Below are 15,790 nucleotides of genomic sequence, written 5' to 3' on the forward strand. Positions count from 1 at the left end.
AGGAAGGAAGGAAGGAAGGAAGGAAGGAAGGAAGGAAGGAAGGAAAGAAAGAGAAAGAAAGAGAGAAAGAAAGAAAGAAAGAAAGAGAAAGCAGTGCTGGAGGCCCTTGGCCTCATACTCAGCGGGTAGGAGAGGTTGGCAATTTGTTCCGATCCTTCCTGCTTCTTCCGTTCCTGGGTCCCCTGACCACTGCCCTGGCCTCTGTGAGGCACTTGCCACGGAGCAGGACCAGCTGCTCCTCGCCCCACCTCTCCACTCTCAGGCCCGACTGCCTTCAGGGTGCCTCCATCCCATGGCTGGAAGGGCCTTAGAGATGCACTAGACACTGCCCTGGGGACCCAGGGAGGTGAAATGGCTTGTCCAGGGCCATGCCGCAAGTTAATGACAGGCCCGGGACACAGAGCCACATCCCTGGCATGTCTGGATCCTTCCTGGGTCCATCTGTCCACACTGGCCTCTCTGCACCCCACAGACTGGCTCCTCCTCAGACAGCCTCTGCTCCGGAGGGTGGAGACGGCGTTTCCTGCTCGTGTCTCCCCTTTGGGGCCAGTCTGGAGTTAGGCCCCTGTATGTTCCACACTTTCTGGTCTTCTGGAAGCAGAAACAAGCCTGTGGGGGCCCTTCTGTCTCTTCCAGCCTGAAAGCATTGCTGGGTGCGAGAGGGGCACCCACATTGGTCTCCTCAGACTAGTGCCTGGGGAGCATCTCAGACACCTCTTCCTGGATGCCTGGCCAGGCACCGGGCAGCGCTCAGGGACAGCGTGTGCAGGGTGGGGGTGAGGGAAAGGCTAGGCTGAGGCATGTGTCAGGGGCAGGACGGTGGTAAGACTGAGAGGCAGAGGAGGGCAGGGGAGCTGTAGGCCTACTGAGGCGGACGGGGGATCAGTGGCCCTGGACTCAGTTTCCACTCTGGTCAGGAGGATTGTGGCCATGGGTTAATCCTCCTCTGTCACTCTCCACATTCCCCCTTCTTCTGATGCCCCTGCCTGTCTCCCCAGCTCAGGGCTGCTGCCCTGTTCTGAGGACACAGATCTGACCACCACCCTCAGCCCCACCAGCAGCTCTCCTGCAGGGGGGCACCGGGAACGCCACTTACACCCCATGCAGGCCCCCAGTTCTCAGACACGTGGAAAGAGGCTGAGGTGGCCTGCATGCCTGCCCCCTGGGGTCCTTGCTCCCAGCCTGCATCCCCACCCCATGCCCCACAGGGGTCTGGTTTCAAGGCAGATCCAAGTTCACCCCAGGGCCTTGGCACATGCTCTGGCCTGCCCGTAGCATACTCCCCCACTGCTGCCTGGCTTCCCCCGAACCTGCTCCCCCTTGGCAGGTTTTGTGACCCCCAGCCCTGGATCAGGGCCCAGGAATGATCATTTCTCAGCCGCCCCCTTCCAGATCAGGCCCAGGAGGGCCCCTTCCTGCCGACCCCCAGTGAGGCCACCTTTTCATCCATGAGGCCAGGGGTGGGTCTGCCCTAGCACCAGGGGCCCTGGGGCCTGACACAGGGTCCGGGCAGAGTCCAGCACAGAGCGGGCACTCAGAAGAGGGCTGCTGGGTGAAGAGACGGAGAAAGAAGAGGAGGGGAGAGCGTGGGAGGTGCAGATGGCTTGGAAGTTCATTGCGCTGCCTCAAGGGGAGGTCTCCCTCCAGGCGGTTGTGGGGCAAGGTAAAGGCAGCAAAGCTCTGCCCCGAGGAGCCCCCAGCCCAGCAGAGGAGTGCATGACTCAGGAGGCCCCAGCACAGCCCAGGACCGGAGCACTGACCCTCCAAGAACCAGCAGATGTTTCTCAGGCAAGGAAGGTCTGGGCAGGGGGAACAGCAGGGATGAAGGCCCAGCTTCGTGGCGCGTAGGCTTCAATGCAGACCAGCCGGCACGAGCTGAGTGGGTCCCCCTCACCCAGGGATGGCCTCACGCGGGCAGCTGGCCTCGGCCCTGAGGAGAGGGTTTACACCACGGACAGTGGCAAGCGATACACGTCCAGGGTTCTCGTGTCCCCGGGTGTAGCTTCACCAGTGTGCTGCTGCCCAGAAATGGAAGGGAGGGCCAGCCAAATGCAGGGCAGGGGCCACAAAAGGTGCCACTTCAGGGGTCTGTGAACCTGCCAGACAGATTTTTAGGCTGGGTGTGCGCTCTGTCATCGTAAGGGGTGGGATCAGTTTCCATCAGATTCTCAGAGGCATCCTGACCCAGGGAAGGCGCAGGCGTCGCCCACTGCCAGGCAGCGAACCCCTCGCTGAGCAGCAGTGACCCGCAGATCTGCCGCTGGGACCCCGTCTCCCTCCCTCCTTACCATTTGGAGCTGCCGGGCCTGAGCCCCTCTGGCTTTTCTCCGTTCTGCATCTGGTTGGCACTCCCAGCCTTCCCACCCTGAGAACTTTCCCAGCTGAACTTTGCTAGGGCTACCCAGAAGCACTTCAAGGTAGTTTTGATTCAAAAAAAAGAAAAAAAAAAAAGCAAGGGTGGGGTGTTGGGGGAAGAACCTGAGCAGGCACTTTGCAATTATCCTTTGAAATTAGAATATTCAAGCAGATGTTTCTATTTTCACCCTGTCCTGCTCTCTTTCCAACCCAGCAAAATTAGTTCCAAAGTCATTATTCACCTAATCACACTAATAGTTTAACATCCGATCTGCCCTCTGTCCAGCCAGGGAGGAGGAACGGCCAAAGCTCTATTTTGGCACTTCCTTCCCACTGATCCCTTAATTAACTGGCATCTGTTCTAATACAAGTTAAATATTGCAGTTGACTTTATTTTCTTTCTCCTGGTCCTCCAGGTCCCGGGACAGGGGAGATAAAGTGAAACACATTTGCTTCCCGGGCGGGAGGAAGGGACATGGAGCTGCCTCTCTGGAAACGCGGCCCATCAATCATAAACTGATTACAAATTCGTCACCTTGAATCAATTTCTGTTCACAAGTTCAAAAGGCACCCTGAGCTCGGGGCTATCTGGAACATTCTACATGTGGAGAGGATTAACATTTGGTCCAATGCCTCCTTCTGAGGAGGAGCCCAGTTTGGTGCTTGGGTGGGGGATGCAGGTTTACGACACGGATCACATTAACCCCACAAAGCCGGCGCTCACTGCAGCTCCTACCCGGCACCCCCTCCATGGTGAGGGCATTGGGGCTGCCGGGAGGGGTCATGGCACCTCTTTGTGGACCTAACTGGGGGTTGGGAGGAGAGGAAGAGGAAGAAATTATCTTGTCTGATGACGTCAAAGCACATTGCAGCACACATTCTTCTATACAGAATTTTCCTTAAAATGATTGTCTTGAAAGGGGTAACTCGTGTATGTGTGTGTGTGTGTGTGTGTGTGACAGAGACAGGGAGAGAGAGAACGAGAAAGAGAGAGAAAGCGTTGCCAGATGAGCATTAGGGAAGGGCTGCTTCCCTGCCGACCTCCAAGTTTGCCCCAGAGTCTCTAAGAGATGCCCTTGGGCTTCCTGCCCCCACTCCAGAACCTCAAGAGGAGGAATGTTTTGGGGGAACGTCTTGAGGTTTGGTCAGAGAAGTTCGCTTCTGAAGGAGCCGGGCCTCTGGACCGCCTCCCTTGACTTTGAGGGGATGGAGTGGAGATGAGGTGAGGTGGTGAGGGAGGGGGAGACACCCCACTTTAGCAGCCCCCCTCTTGACTTCAGGTCAAACACAGCTTTGAAGAACATCACCACACTTTTCTTAGAAACAAAAGGTCCCTCCCCCCTCCCTTTCTCCCCACCCAAGTGGGGTCCCAGGCACAGGGAGCACCCAGTACGTGCCCCTTCTGTACCTCCAGCAGCTCCGCTTAGGCCTGGGGAGGGAAAACAGGAGGAGCTGGGTGCAGATACCCTTCAGAGATGGGACCAGGTGCAGCCCCCAGCTGTCCCACTCCCTGCAGGTGTGGCCTGGGCAGCTCTGACATGCTGTCAGCTTCTGGAGACAAGAAGCCTCTCTCGGGAGTAGGCTGAGCACTTAGAGACACCCCTGCAAAGTGCCCAAGGCATGGTGGTCATTGCCCAGGGTTGGAGGTCAGAGGTCAGAGGTCGCTGCAGTGGACTTAGTGCAGCCTTGTGGCACTGCCCAGCAGCACAGCCCCGGGACACATGAGAGATCCCTCACAAACCTCCCAGGGGCAACCACTGCCCCGAGGGAGCCCGCTGCTGGCCTGGGAGTGGCCAGGGAGGAGCCTCTGCCTCTGAGTTTTGGTTCATTTTCACCTCTGCAGGTGCATTTGTTCTGTCCTCTTTTGCATGAGCGTGAAGAAAAAGTTCTGGAGTTAAATCCATGCCTGCACAAACACTGAAACCCTGCACCATCATCCAGCGTGGCCACTGCCACGCCTGGCTCCGCAGGCACCACGAGCAGTCCCTGTGCTAGACCTGGGTTGAAGGAGCCCTGCTCTCACTCCGGGTCCTTATCGCTCAGGCCCAGGAAGGAGGGCTCTCGAACCGCTAAGGCTCATTCCTTGAGCAAGGGAGACAAGAGCTGGCCCCTGACCTCCAGCCAAGCCCCTTTCCTCCTGCCCCCCTGCCTGTGGCTGCTGAATTGACAGCAGGCTTCTTGCCTTCTGTACCCCAGACCTCCTTGTCGGATGTAGGGATGTTCAGTACAGCCAGTCTTCCCATTTAACTCCAAGCAGAGCCAGGCAATTTCGGGAGCTAGAGCCCAGTGCTGGGGTCTGGGTCCCAGCTCAGGTGAAAGAGGAGAGGGCAGGAGGAACGGACCCCAGGAGGTAGGAAGGGGCTGCACAGGTGGAAAGAGGTGGCCAGGAACTGGGAGGAGGCTGTCTTCCTCTGAGATCAAGACAAGTGTGGGTGAACCCAGATAGGGCGTCGGGACAGGAAGCGCTTTCTGGTTAAGTCTCGCCTGCCAAGTTTCCTCACCAGACACCTGGCTTGTTCATCCCCAGAACACACAGTGCCCAACACACGCAGGTGCTGGGAGAGGGTGTGCTGGGCCCATCATCGATGCCCTGGCATGGGCCACACCAGGGAAGCCGAGTGGTCTAGATGTGACCCCCAAGTTGAGACTCAGAAGGCAGCTGGACTGAACAGGCAGGCACCTCCCACTAGAAGGTGGGGACAAGGAAGGGCAGAGGGAACAGAAAAGCTGGGCCAAGGGAGAGCATGGCCTCTTCCAGGAACTGAGAGACGCCCACTGGCGTGCAGAGGCTGCGGGAACAGGTGTGTCATGGGTAGATCGTAGCACCTTCATCCATCGCAGCTGCGGTGAGCAAGCTCCAGTCACCACCGTGTGAGAAGCGATACTGGATGTTCGTGAGTTCTGGTCCTTTCTTCCTCCTGGGACACAGCCATAGGGAACACACATTGCCTGCCCTCAGCAGCTCACAGTCTGGGTCGGGGAGTCAGACTTGAGCCTGTGGGACAGAAAACTGGCCCCGGGGAGCTGAGATCAAGGGCTGTGTGTCCTCAGAGGAGGGAGGCTGGCGTTACTCATGGCAGAGTCCAAGTGATACCATTGCTCTGGGTGCCAGGCAGGTTCTGGTGGGTGCAGAATGCATTTATCATGGAGGTACTCCTGAGAGGACGACAGGGCCGCCTTGGGGGTCCGGCAGTGCTGGTGACCGGAGCAGGTGGGAGAGACAGTCATCTTTGTTCTGCAAATGAGCAGAAAGCTGGGAAGGCGAGCAGGCAGGGAGGGGGTGTTCTGCTGGCTGTAGGGTCTCAGAAGAGGCAGAGAGACTCCAGGAAGACAGCTCCAGTTACCACCCACAAGTGGGGATGCTGCAGACCCCAGAACACAGCAGGGATAGGCCCCTGGGAGGGGCCAGGGGCACTGAACTGCCCTAGACAGGCCTGGCCTGGCGGAGGGAGACCTGGTGAAGACGCCCAGGCTGCCTGCACACTTTTCTCGTCTCAGCGTTAGATTCCCTCTGAGTTGATTTGTTTTGTTTTCCCGGTGATGCTCAAGTACCTTTCTCACAAAATATCCCAAACGCCGTCTCTGGAGACAGCCAGCCAGCCAGGGACTTTGGCCTAGTTGTGGCGATGCCTCAGCCTTCCCATCTGTATAATGAGAATGAAACTCTCACACCAAATGACTGTCCTGAGAACCGTGTGGGGTAAATTCAGATGCCAACCTGGCCCATCTCAAGTGAGCCCAAGTGTTCCAGGCCCCTGTGCCCCCGTCTGGGCGAAGCCTATCTATGGGGACGTCCCCGGTGAGGTCTGGCAGAGGAGAGGACCCACTGGCCTTGGTTCATCCTCCAGCTGGGAGGTGTGACCTCAGCCCAGGAGAGCACACGTGTGGCCGCCTGGCCAGCGCACGGCACCTGAGCCATGCTCCTCCCCGCTCCACACACCTCCTTTCCAACTCACGAAGCAACCTTCCCACCAAAGGAAACAACCCCCAGCCCCCTTCCCGGCCCTCCGTTCATTTGCGGAGCCGAGACGGCTGACATTTTTCATGACCAGCGATGGTTCAGACTTTCCCTGCCCTGGTGGCCACCGCCTGGGTCCTGCACCACAGGGGCCTCTGTGTCTCCCGTTTAGATGTCAGGGTCAGAGGAGGCTGAGCAGCTCCTGTTTCTCCTGTGGATGTATTGCCTCGGCTGCTGGGGACCTCAGAGCCACATTTTCAGTTCCCCACTAGCAGGAGTGCGAGGCCAAACAGAGCTTACTGGGGGCTGTTTCTCCCGGTCCTGTTCTCCCGTGGCCTCCACTCTTCCCCTAGCCTTTAGAACACCTCTCCCTATTGTCGTCCTTTGCTTCCTTGTTCTAAATGAGCCAAGTATAGATGTTTGTTGATAGATGGACACAGAGAAAGACGGAAGCAGCAGTGGCCAGCTGCCCGTGGCCCACAGCCACCGGTTAATTTCTTTACAAAACGACAGTAACAAAGCATCTGTGCCCTTCTCCTTGTGCCTTGCAGAGGGGGAAGCCTGGGCCTGGAGTCCACGCAGGGCTGGGCCTGGGACCAGTCAGTGGAGATGCAGTGCGGACAAGACTCGGCCCCTCTGTCCTCTGCTGGCAGGAGACAGGGACAATGCGGCAGGACAGGTCCTGTCGGTGAAGGACATGCGGCCAACTCAGGACTGGCATCCGACAGACCTGGCACCACTTGCTGCAGCCTGCCCGGGGCGGGGCGCTGCCTTGGCTACTCCATCTGGGCTGGGCAGAGGACGGGGGCTGGTGGGAGGGGGCCTGTGGGAGGAGTCAGTGGAGGCCAGGCCTGGAAAGCCGGGCCAAGAAGCTTGAACCAAAGCACCCTTGGGTGATAGGGACTCTGATGGACATGACATTATGCACTGACAAGTCTTGTGCCTCAGTTTCCCTGTGTGCTCAGTGAGGGGGCCTGGCAGTTCTTTCTTGGCACCTCCTACCTTCCGACACCTCCCCAGTGTCCTCCCCAGACGCTACATCAGATGACATCAGCCTGTCTGTCCTTCTCCCACGCAGCCAGGTTGGTTCTAACTTAATCTTATTTGCTGTTTCATAAAGCACAGACCCTGCCAGCGACTGGTCCCTAGGGTGCGGCGCTGACACGTGTATCCGGAGGGGCTGAGGAAACGGCCTGAGCTCAGGCACTAGGGCCCAGGGTGCTGGGTAGAAACCAGGCTGGCCTGGGGCTCAGGGCTCACCCCAAGGTGGCCTGGGGAGAGAGGGGAGCTGGTTAGCAATGTTGGGTTGGGGAGAGGTGGCCCAGGATCCCTGGTGGTCAGAGCTAGAAGGGGCCCCACAGGATTCCCCGTCCACATGAGCGGCTCCAGGGCACTTGCTGGAGGTCTGCGGTGCAGGGAGCTCTCCGCTCTCCAAAGCGCCCCCATCCCCATCCACAGATAACTCTGCTTGTTAAAATGTCCTCCAGGCAGAGCTAAAAGCTGCCTTGCCGTAGCTTTCCCCCAGGACCATGCAGGGAGTTCCTGGCCCCTGAGGTCTGCCTCTTTAGCCCCCGACCCTAGCCTCGGTTCCAGGTTCCCAGGCGCCTCTGAATGTGGCTCCCACACTGCATGGGTAGTGAGCTGGGTGTCGGATAAGCCAGGCGGTGCCCCCTCTGCAAAACTTCGGCCTGGCGGGAGGCTTCTTGCGACTTCCGAGGCTTGCCAACAATGTGTGGGGGTCGCCGGCTTTCTGCTGGATTTGCTTTGTAAAGAGGTCTTGGCTTGGGGTCAGCTGACCCCTGTTCCTGTCCAGCCTGCCACCAAGGACTCCGCGTGCCCTGGGGCAGCCACTTAACCCCTGGCCTGTGACGCTGCAGCTCAAAGGGTCTGAGGCCACCCACTTTGCACGCTGCCTGAGGAGCACGCCCAGGAGAGGGAGTCTCTGCAGTCGTGCCAGATGTCACCCAGGTCCAAAGCTGTAGCTTTGCCTCCTCCACCCCGGTCCTCAGTCCCAGACATGGGAAAGGAAGGACCCTAATGGCAGTGGAGCCCCTGAGGCTGCAGCAAGGGGCAGGAAGGTGGCGGGTTGCGGTGTGGGAAGCGTGTTTTATTCTCAGCACCCCTCGCTGCCTTCCCCTTCTAAAGACAAGAACACACCCGGAGTAAGTGATTTTCCCAGAAAGTTGGGGCATGAGACATGTCCAAGTCCTAAACCCCCATGCCTGTGATTGGAACCTTATTTGGAAATAGGGACTTTGCAGATGTCATTAAGACGAGGTCATCCTGGATTAGGATGGGTCCCATGTCCAGTGACGGGTGTCCCGATGAAAGGAGGAAAATCTGGAAGCAGAGACCCAGGGAGAAGACCCTGTGTTGAGAGAAGCAGAGACTGGAGGGAGGCCTAGGAGGGCTGGAAACCGCCAGGAGCTGGAGAAGAGTGGGAGGAGTCCACCCAGGGCCCCAGAGGGAGCGGGGTCCCAGCACATCCTGACTTTGGACTTGCAGCCTCCAGGATGCATTATTTGAAACCACCCAGTTTGGGGTGCTTTGTTCGGCAGCCCCAGGAAACGAATGCAGTCGGGTTCGGGATCTGAGCTCTGCCACGAAACCGGCTGTGTGTCCTTGTAGGACTTGCTGAACTTCTCTGAGCCTCAGTCCCCGGGTCAAAAACATGTGGATGCAGCACGTCCCCCACAGGGGGCCGTGGGGACAAAACAAAACGCGGAAGGGGCACACGGCGAATGGGTGAGACACTTTAGGCCGTAGGAAGCCTCCTCCAGCCCCGCCGGGGGCCTGGGGTGCTGCTGTGGGTGGGGGTGGGGCGTGCAAGGGAAATGGGGTATTAAGAGGCTTCCTCTGACTCCCTTTGATGTGTACAACTGCCTCTGAGGGCACGTGAAACACTTTGAGCCTAGGAGTTGGGGGCAGGAGAACTCTGAGAAAGGCTGCCCCCAGCAATTAGCTGCAGATCAGGTTTCTGCCCGGGGTCCCATGGGCCCCCGTCAAGAGAGGAGAAAGCCCGGAGCGGGGCCGCAGGTCCTCGGTCGGCGCGTCCCCCCTGGTTTCTCATGCCCGCCCCTCTCCATGAGACTCTGCTTAGTAAATATTAATTTACCCTCAATTACTGATGACAGGTCGAGGAAGGCCTTGCCCGAGTTACAGGACGAGGCTGTGTCCTTCAAAGCCAGCACCAAGCAATTAGGCCTAATGGTGTCTGCAGCAGGAGGCCCGTGTGGCTGGTCCCGTGGCCCATCTCCTGGCAGCTACCATGGCAGTGGCCCTGCTTTCGGGTCTGGAGGGTCACCTCCTGCCTCTCTTCCCAGGGAGGACGAGAAAGCAATGCTGCCAAGTGCCCAGGAGGACCCAGAGCCGGGGGGCCTGAGGACCCTGCCAAGCTGGTGACCACTGGCAACTAAGAAATGGGGTTCAGCTGTGCCCTGGGATTCCGGCAGCCCACATTTCTGAGGTTTGGCATTGGAACAGGGAGGAATGTAGGAGCCGATGGTGGCACACTGTCACCACAGACGCCAACGTAGGGAACTGAGCAGAGAGGGCAGCGCCGGCCTCACCATACCTTGCTGGCTGACAGCCGCAAATCACTGGGCCTGAGTCTCCTTGGCTGGTAAGTGGGGATAACAGTGCTTCCTTTGTGGGTGGTGGTGAGGACGGGATGCGACCATGGTCTGCTGTGACTCACGGTTGAGGTGGTCCCTGAGTGTAAGCAGGTGGCCGTGTGTCCAAGGAGGCCCGTTCCCATGCCCTGAGAATTCATAGGGTTTTGGAAAAGGGAATCCCTTATCATACACTGAGGTCAGCTGAGAGGGAACCCAATTGAAAGCCTGGGAAAATGACTCCAGAATGAATGAACTTAGGAGGCAGGTGGTGTGGCCTTTGCGCACCTCAGCACCGTGCAAAACCACTCAGTTCTTGCAAAGGTGTCAGCTCAGCCTGCTAGAACAAAGTCCTACAGACTGAGTGGCTTAGAACCGGCAGACACTTATTTGTCACAGTTCTAGAGGCAGAAGTCTGAGACTGAGAGGCCGGCACGGCCGGGCTCTGGCGAGGACCCTCTTCTGGGTTGCAGACAGCTGCCTTCTCATAGTATCCTCATGTGGTAGGAAGAAAGCTCTCTGGGGTTTCTTTAAAAGGGCAGTGATCCCATTCATGAGGGCCCATCCTCACAACCTGATCATCTCCTAAAGGCTTCACAGCCTAATACATCACTGTGGGGCTTAGATTTTCATGGATGAATTGGGAGGGACACGAATCTTCAGTCCCAAGCAAAAGGGCTGTCCAAGACCTCAAAATTCACCCTGCAGATGAAGAGCACAGCCCCAAGGTGGAAACCCTGGGATGGGGCAGGCACCGGGCCAGGTCCTGGCTGCTGGTCAGGGTGGCCTGCCCAGTGCACCTCTGCAGGTGACAGCACTGTCCTGAGGTCCTGTCCTCCCCTCCCACCCATGTCCCACCACGCCCTGCATCCTGGTACCTTGGTCTCTCACTCTCCCCACTGGAATTCTGGAAAGTCAAGGTCACTGGGTGGGCTTGAGGACGCCCAACTCTGCATGGTTTGCACCTGGCCCCTGGGACAGGCGTCACTCTCACACCCCTACTGCTGCCGCTGTCTGCGCACTCATCACCTGCGGGAACCTCAACATTCCACCTCCCAGGATGTGGCCGAGCCAGGGCTGGGACCCAGGAGGGGCAGACAGGATTCAGCTTCCCCGGAGGTTCAGGACCCCCAGGCTGAAGGCCAGGCCCTCAACCTCTCAGGCTGGGACAGAGCAGAGAAGGGAACATTCGCATGGGCTGTGTGAGTATTCGGAGTTGTAGTGTGTTGAGTGATGGCCCCCATATATCCACGTCCATCTGGAGCCTTAGAATGTGACCTTATTCGGAACTAGGGTCTTTGTGGCTGTGATGAAGGTGAAGATAGAGATGAAGCTGTCTGGAGTAGGGTGGGCCCAAGTCCAACGAGGGGCATCCTTCTAAGAGGGGAGGAGGGATTGGGATGCTGTGGCCACAGCCTGGGGACACCTGGAGGTGACAGGAGCCACAGAGGCAGGGAGGAGCCTCCCTCAGCCATTCTGGGGGGCTCTGCTGACACCGTGGTCTGGACTTCTGGCTCCTGGGACTGGAGAGGATCAGTCTCTGATGTTTGAAGCCCTCCAGTTTGTGGTTGTTATGGCAACTCCAGGAAATGAATCCAGGAGATATTGAGGCTGGCATGGGCTCTGCCCCCCACAGAGAAGATTGCCCCAAGACAGAGTCCCCCCAAGATCGGGCCCCCCAGAGCCAGAGCTAAAACCAGAGGTCAAATTCCCGTGATTCCCATCTCCCAAGCTATGGGCACAGAGCCCCAGGTCTGGCACAGGGTCCTCACTCAACTCAGCCCCTCCCGTCCCTTTTGGCAAATGGGAATAACTCAGGAAAAATGTAGGCTGGACCCGGCCGGACACAGGGGAATGTCTGTTGCTGGGTGCATGGTGGCTGACGTTCTACCTCAGCCCTTTAAAAGGATTCATCAGTGGCATCCTCGCAGCCACTCTAAGAGACACTTTATTATTACCCTGTTTCACAGATGAGGAAACCGAGGCACAAGGCGGTGAAGCAGCTTTCCCAGGCCACGCAACTACGTGTGGGGAGCAGCGCCCCAGAGCCCTCCCCTTCCACACTTTCCTAACCTCCTCTCAGCTGAGAAAGCGAATTCATACTGATTAGAGTGTCAAGCTGTCCAGTTAACCGGCCTGCATTCGCGGAGCTCCTTTGCGGGATGCTGGGGAAAGACGCAGTGGAGAATCGCACAGCGGCCCCAGCAAACCTCAAGGAAACGTGCAGCCAGCGGGAGGCCTTCTTCACAGGAAGAGGCAGGAGAGGAGTCGGGGGGCACCTCTAGCCCTCTACGCCTGTGCGGAGAGAACACGAAACGGGCCACAGACTCACAGGAGGAAGTGGATGTCACTTCACACCCTCCCCAGCTGCCCTGTCCTCCTGGCCTTTCTGGCCCTAACGGGGCTAGCAATTCCACAACCTCTCCCCATTCCCCAGTGCCCAGGAACAGGGTGTGGCTCAGCACCCACCTGGCAGGTTCTCCCCCCAGAGACTGGGTCCTCCAGTGGGCCGGGGAGAGGGGCTACCAATGCTGGGCTGAGTCTCCTTCCCAATGCCTGGCAGCACGGCTTTCCTTCAGGCGTGCATGGTGCCCCAGCAGCTTGCAGGAAACTCCTTTTTGCCTAAGTTAATTGGAACCACTTTCTGTTGCTTGCAGCCAAAATCCTGTCTAGTGCAGCAAGGCCTCCTGCAGGAAGCAGAACCTGAACTGGACGTTCCCTGGTGGTAGGACCTGTCCAGGTCCAGGTCGGGAGAAGAGGAGAGAGCCACCTGGCAAGGGCAGCTGCCCAAGTCAAGGCATGGGGTGCAGGCATGGGGCGCGGGCATGGGGTGTGGGCATGGGAGTCAGGGGCACTGACCGTGGCCACAGGGAGTGAGGAGACCATCTGGGAGGCAGGGCAGTGGGGGTGAAGAGACCCCTCCTGTCTCATCTCTTCTCCCCCAACCCGTCAACTCCTGCTCAGTTCAGTGGCAGGAGCACCACACTCAAGAGTCACCCTCCCAGTATGGACTGCATGTCATGTGGACAGTGCGTTGTGGGCAGGAGCCTGGGCTCTCACATCTCTGCATCCTTCACACCAGAGCCCCGCCCAGAGTAGGTATGGGGCAATGCTGGGTGCATGAAAGAATCTCACTGTTGCAAACACAGGAATGATGCCACTGAGCCATCACTCTCACAAATGTCCAAGACTAATTTACGTGGAAGCACACGGCCCATCCCAGTTGATCATGGAATGGAAAGTTGGTCCTCTGTGCCCATGAGAAGTGCCAGTCCCACTCCTGCAGCCCAGGGGCATTCAGTCCCTGCCAGGAGCAGGGCAGAGCAGAGTAGACAGCTGGAGACCACGTGGACAGATGCGGAGCTTGGCCATTGTTGGAGGTGGGGGGAGGTCCTCATAGGAAGCACATACAGATATCATGTGTCTGGGAAATGCCCTCCTCCCAGAGCCGTGTTGGGCCTGTGGTCTGCAGCAGTCAGAGATGAAAGCCAATCCAAACTGTGACCAATGTCCCACTCTAACCACTTACAAGGTCAGGGCTGGGGCCTACAGAAAGACCCTAAGACCCCACCCTGCCCCCCAGAAGCAGGCAGTGCAACCAGGGAAGCAGGACCTAAGCACACGAAGGGTCAAACAAAGCAACAGATCTGAGAGGCAGCTCCAGGCAGCCACAGAGATGTTTCCAAGACAGGGCACGATGTCAGTGCCACAAAGCCCTCCTGTCCCTTCTGCTCCCTCTCTGGGGCTCCCTCTTCTATGTCCAGACCCTCTCCTCCCCACCGTGGTCTCTTCACCTCCACGGAAGCATGGTGTTCTAGCCATCTGACCTCCCTGTAATCCAGTCCACACTGCTGCTCCAGGAACTGTTTTCAAAGGCCCCTGGGACATCCGGGTAAATGTTGTAGCGTGGAAAGGACCTGGGCTTCCCCTTCTTAACCAGTGAGCACAGAGAACAACAACAAAACACGAAAACTGGTGAGAGTCTGCCAGCAGCATCCAGGCAATGACTTAGAGGGCTAGCTGCCTGCCATGCTTATATTTTCACTGAAGTAAGCAAGGGAAACCAATCCCCGGGAGTCATGGCAGAAGTCGTATTGTGGGGAGAGGGCAGGTTGACAGAATCCTGAACACATCCACTGAAGGCTTATCACCTTTGGAAGTTTCTATTGTCATATCCTTAAGCTCAGAATTCTCTCCAAAGCCATGTCCAGCCTACTAATAAACACATCAAAGGCATTCTTCATTTCTGTGACAGTGTTTTTGATCTCTAGTATTTCTTTTAAATTCTTTCTCAGAACCTTTCATATCTCTGCTTGCATTACCCATCTGTTCTTGCAATTCTTGGTCTGATAGTTTCAATGTTCCTGTCATATCTAACTCTGAGTCTGATGCTAGTTTATTCTCTTCAAACTGTCTTTTGCCTTTTAGTATGCCTTGTAATTTTTATTGGACCTCCCCTTACCAACCAGTGAGTATAGCAAACAACAACAAAACATAAAAACTGGTGAAAGTATGCTGCTTTAAGGTATGGTGAAAAAGGGTATGGGTGGACATCCTAGGAAAGACCCCTTTGGGAACAAGGGACACAGGGTTTCAAGAGACACACAAAGTTTTTCAGACCTTACCTTACCTTTTTAAATGTCTCCTGCTTATTTGAGAAAATGGCTAAAACCAAGGAATGAGAAACGAGTAAATCAGAGAAAAAAGGCAAAGATGTTGAAACAATCAGAGAGAGGGTAATAGAGGGACAAAACAATTCGAGAAAGGTATTTGGTGACCCTGAAGAGGAGAACTCAACAATGGAACAGAAATTGTATTTTAAGATGCAACAGAAGACAATTTCCTTGATATAAAGGAAAGACTAATTTGCCAAATGAGCAGCAAATAATTTTCCAGGGTAAGGTGATGGAGAATGAGCCACACTGATACAAATCCTGGTCAAATTATTGAACTTCGAAGATGAAGAGGCATTTTCAGCCATCCAGGCAGCAAAAAACAAGTTAGGCCATTATCAGAAGACTCCACAGTTTCATTCAATATCACAACACAAACTTCTGGAGGTAAGAACCTGTGGGTGGAAAAGTATGACAATAAAAAACAGACAAGTTACTCAAGCATAAAGGCAACAGGCCAACATTCTCAAACATGAACTAATTCTGGGCATGCAGAAAAAATATTTGATGATAAAGTCCAGCTAACCAAAGATAAAAGAAAGAGAAGTTGTGATGAAAGGTAGCATTCAGTTTCAGGAGAGAGTAGAGCAATGACTACAATGGCTAAGGGAGAGAAAAATGTAGCCAAGAAATTCTATACCCCGCTAAGATGGCCATTGGGTATAAAGGCAAAGCACGAGCATTCTCAAGTATGCAAGAATTCACAAAATATAACCTTTATGATTCTTCTTGTGGTAAAGATAACTTTTTGAAAACAAAATTTAGTTAAAAAATGGAATCAACTGAAATGCCCATCAACAATAGACTGGACAAAGAAAATGTGGTACATATACACCATGGAATATTATGCAGCCATTAAAAGGGATGAGATCATGTCCTTTGCAGAGACATAGATGGAGCTGGAAGACATTATCCTCAGCAAACTAATGCAGGAACAGAAAATCAAACACCACATGTTCTCACTTATAAGTGGGAGATGAACAATTAGATCACATGGACACAGGGAGGGGAACAACACACACTGGGGCCTGTCAGAGGATGGGTAGGGGGAGGGAGAGCATTAGGAAAAATAGCTAATGCATGCTGGGCTTAATGCCTAGGTGATGGGTTGATAGGTGCAACAAACAACCATAGCACATGTTTACCTATGTAACAAAACTGCACATCCTACACATGTACCCCAGAACTGAAAA

Source organism: Piliocolobus tephrosceles, chromosome 3 (assembly GCF_002776525.5).
Source record: "Piliocolobus tephrosceles isolate RC106 chromosome 3, ASM277652v3, whole genome shotgun sequence".
NCBI lineage: Eukaryota > Metazoa > Chordata > Mammalia > Primates > Cercopithecidae > Piliocolobus > Piliocolobus tephrosceles.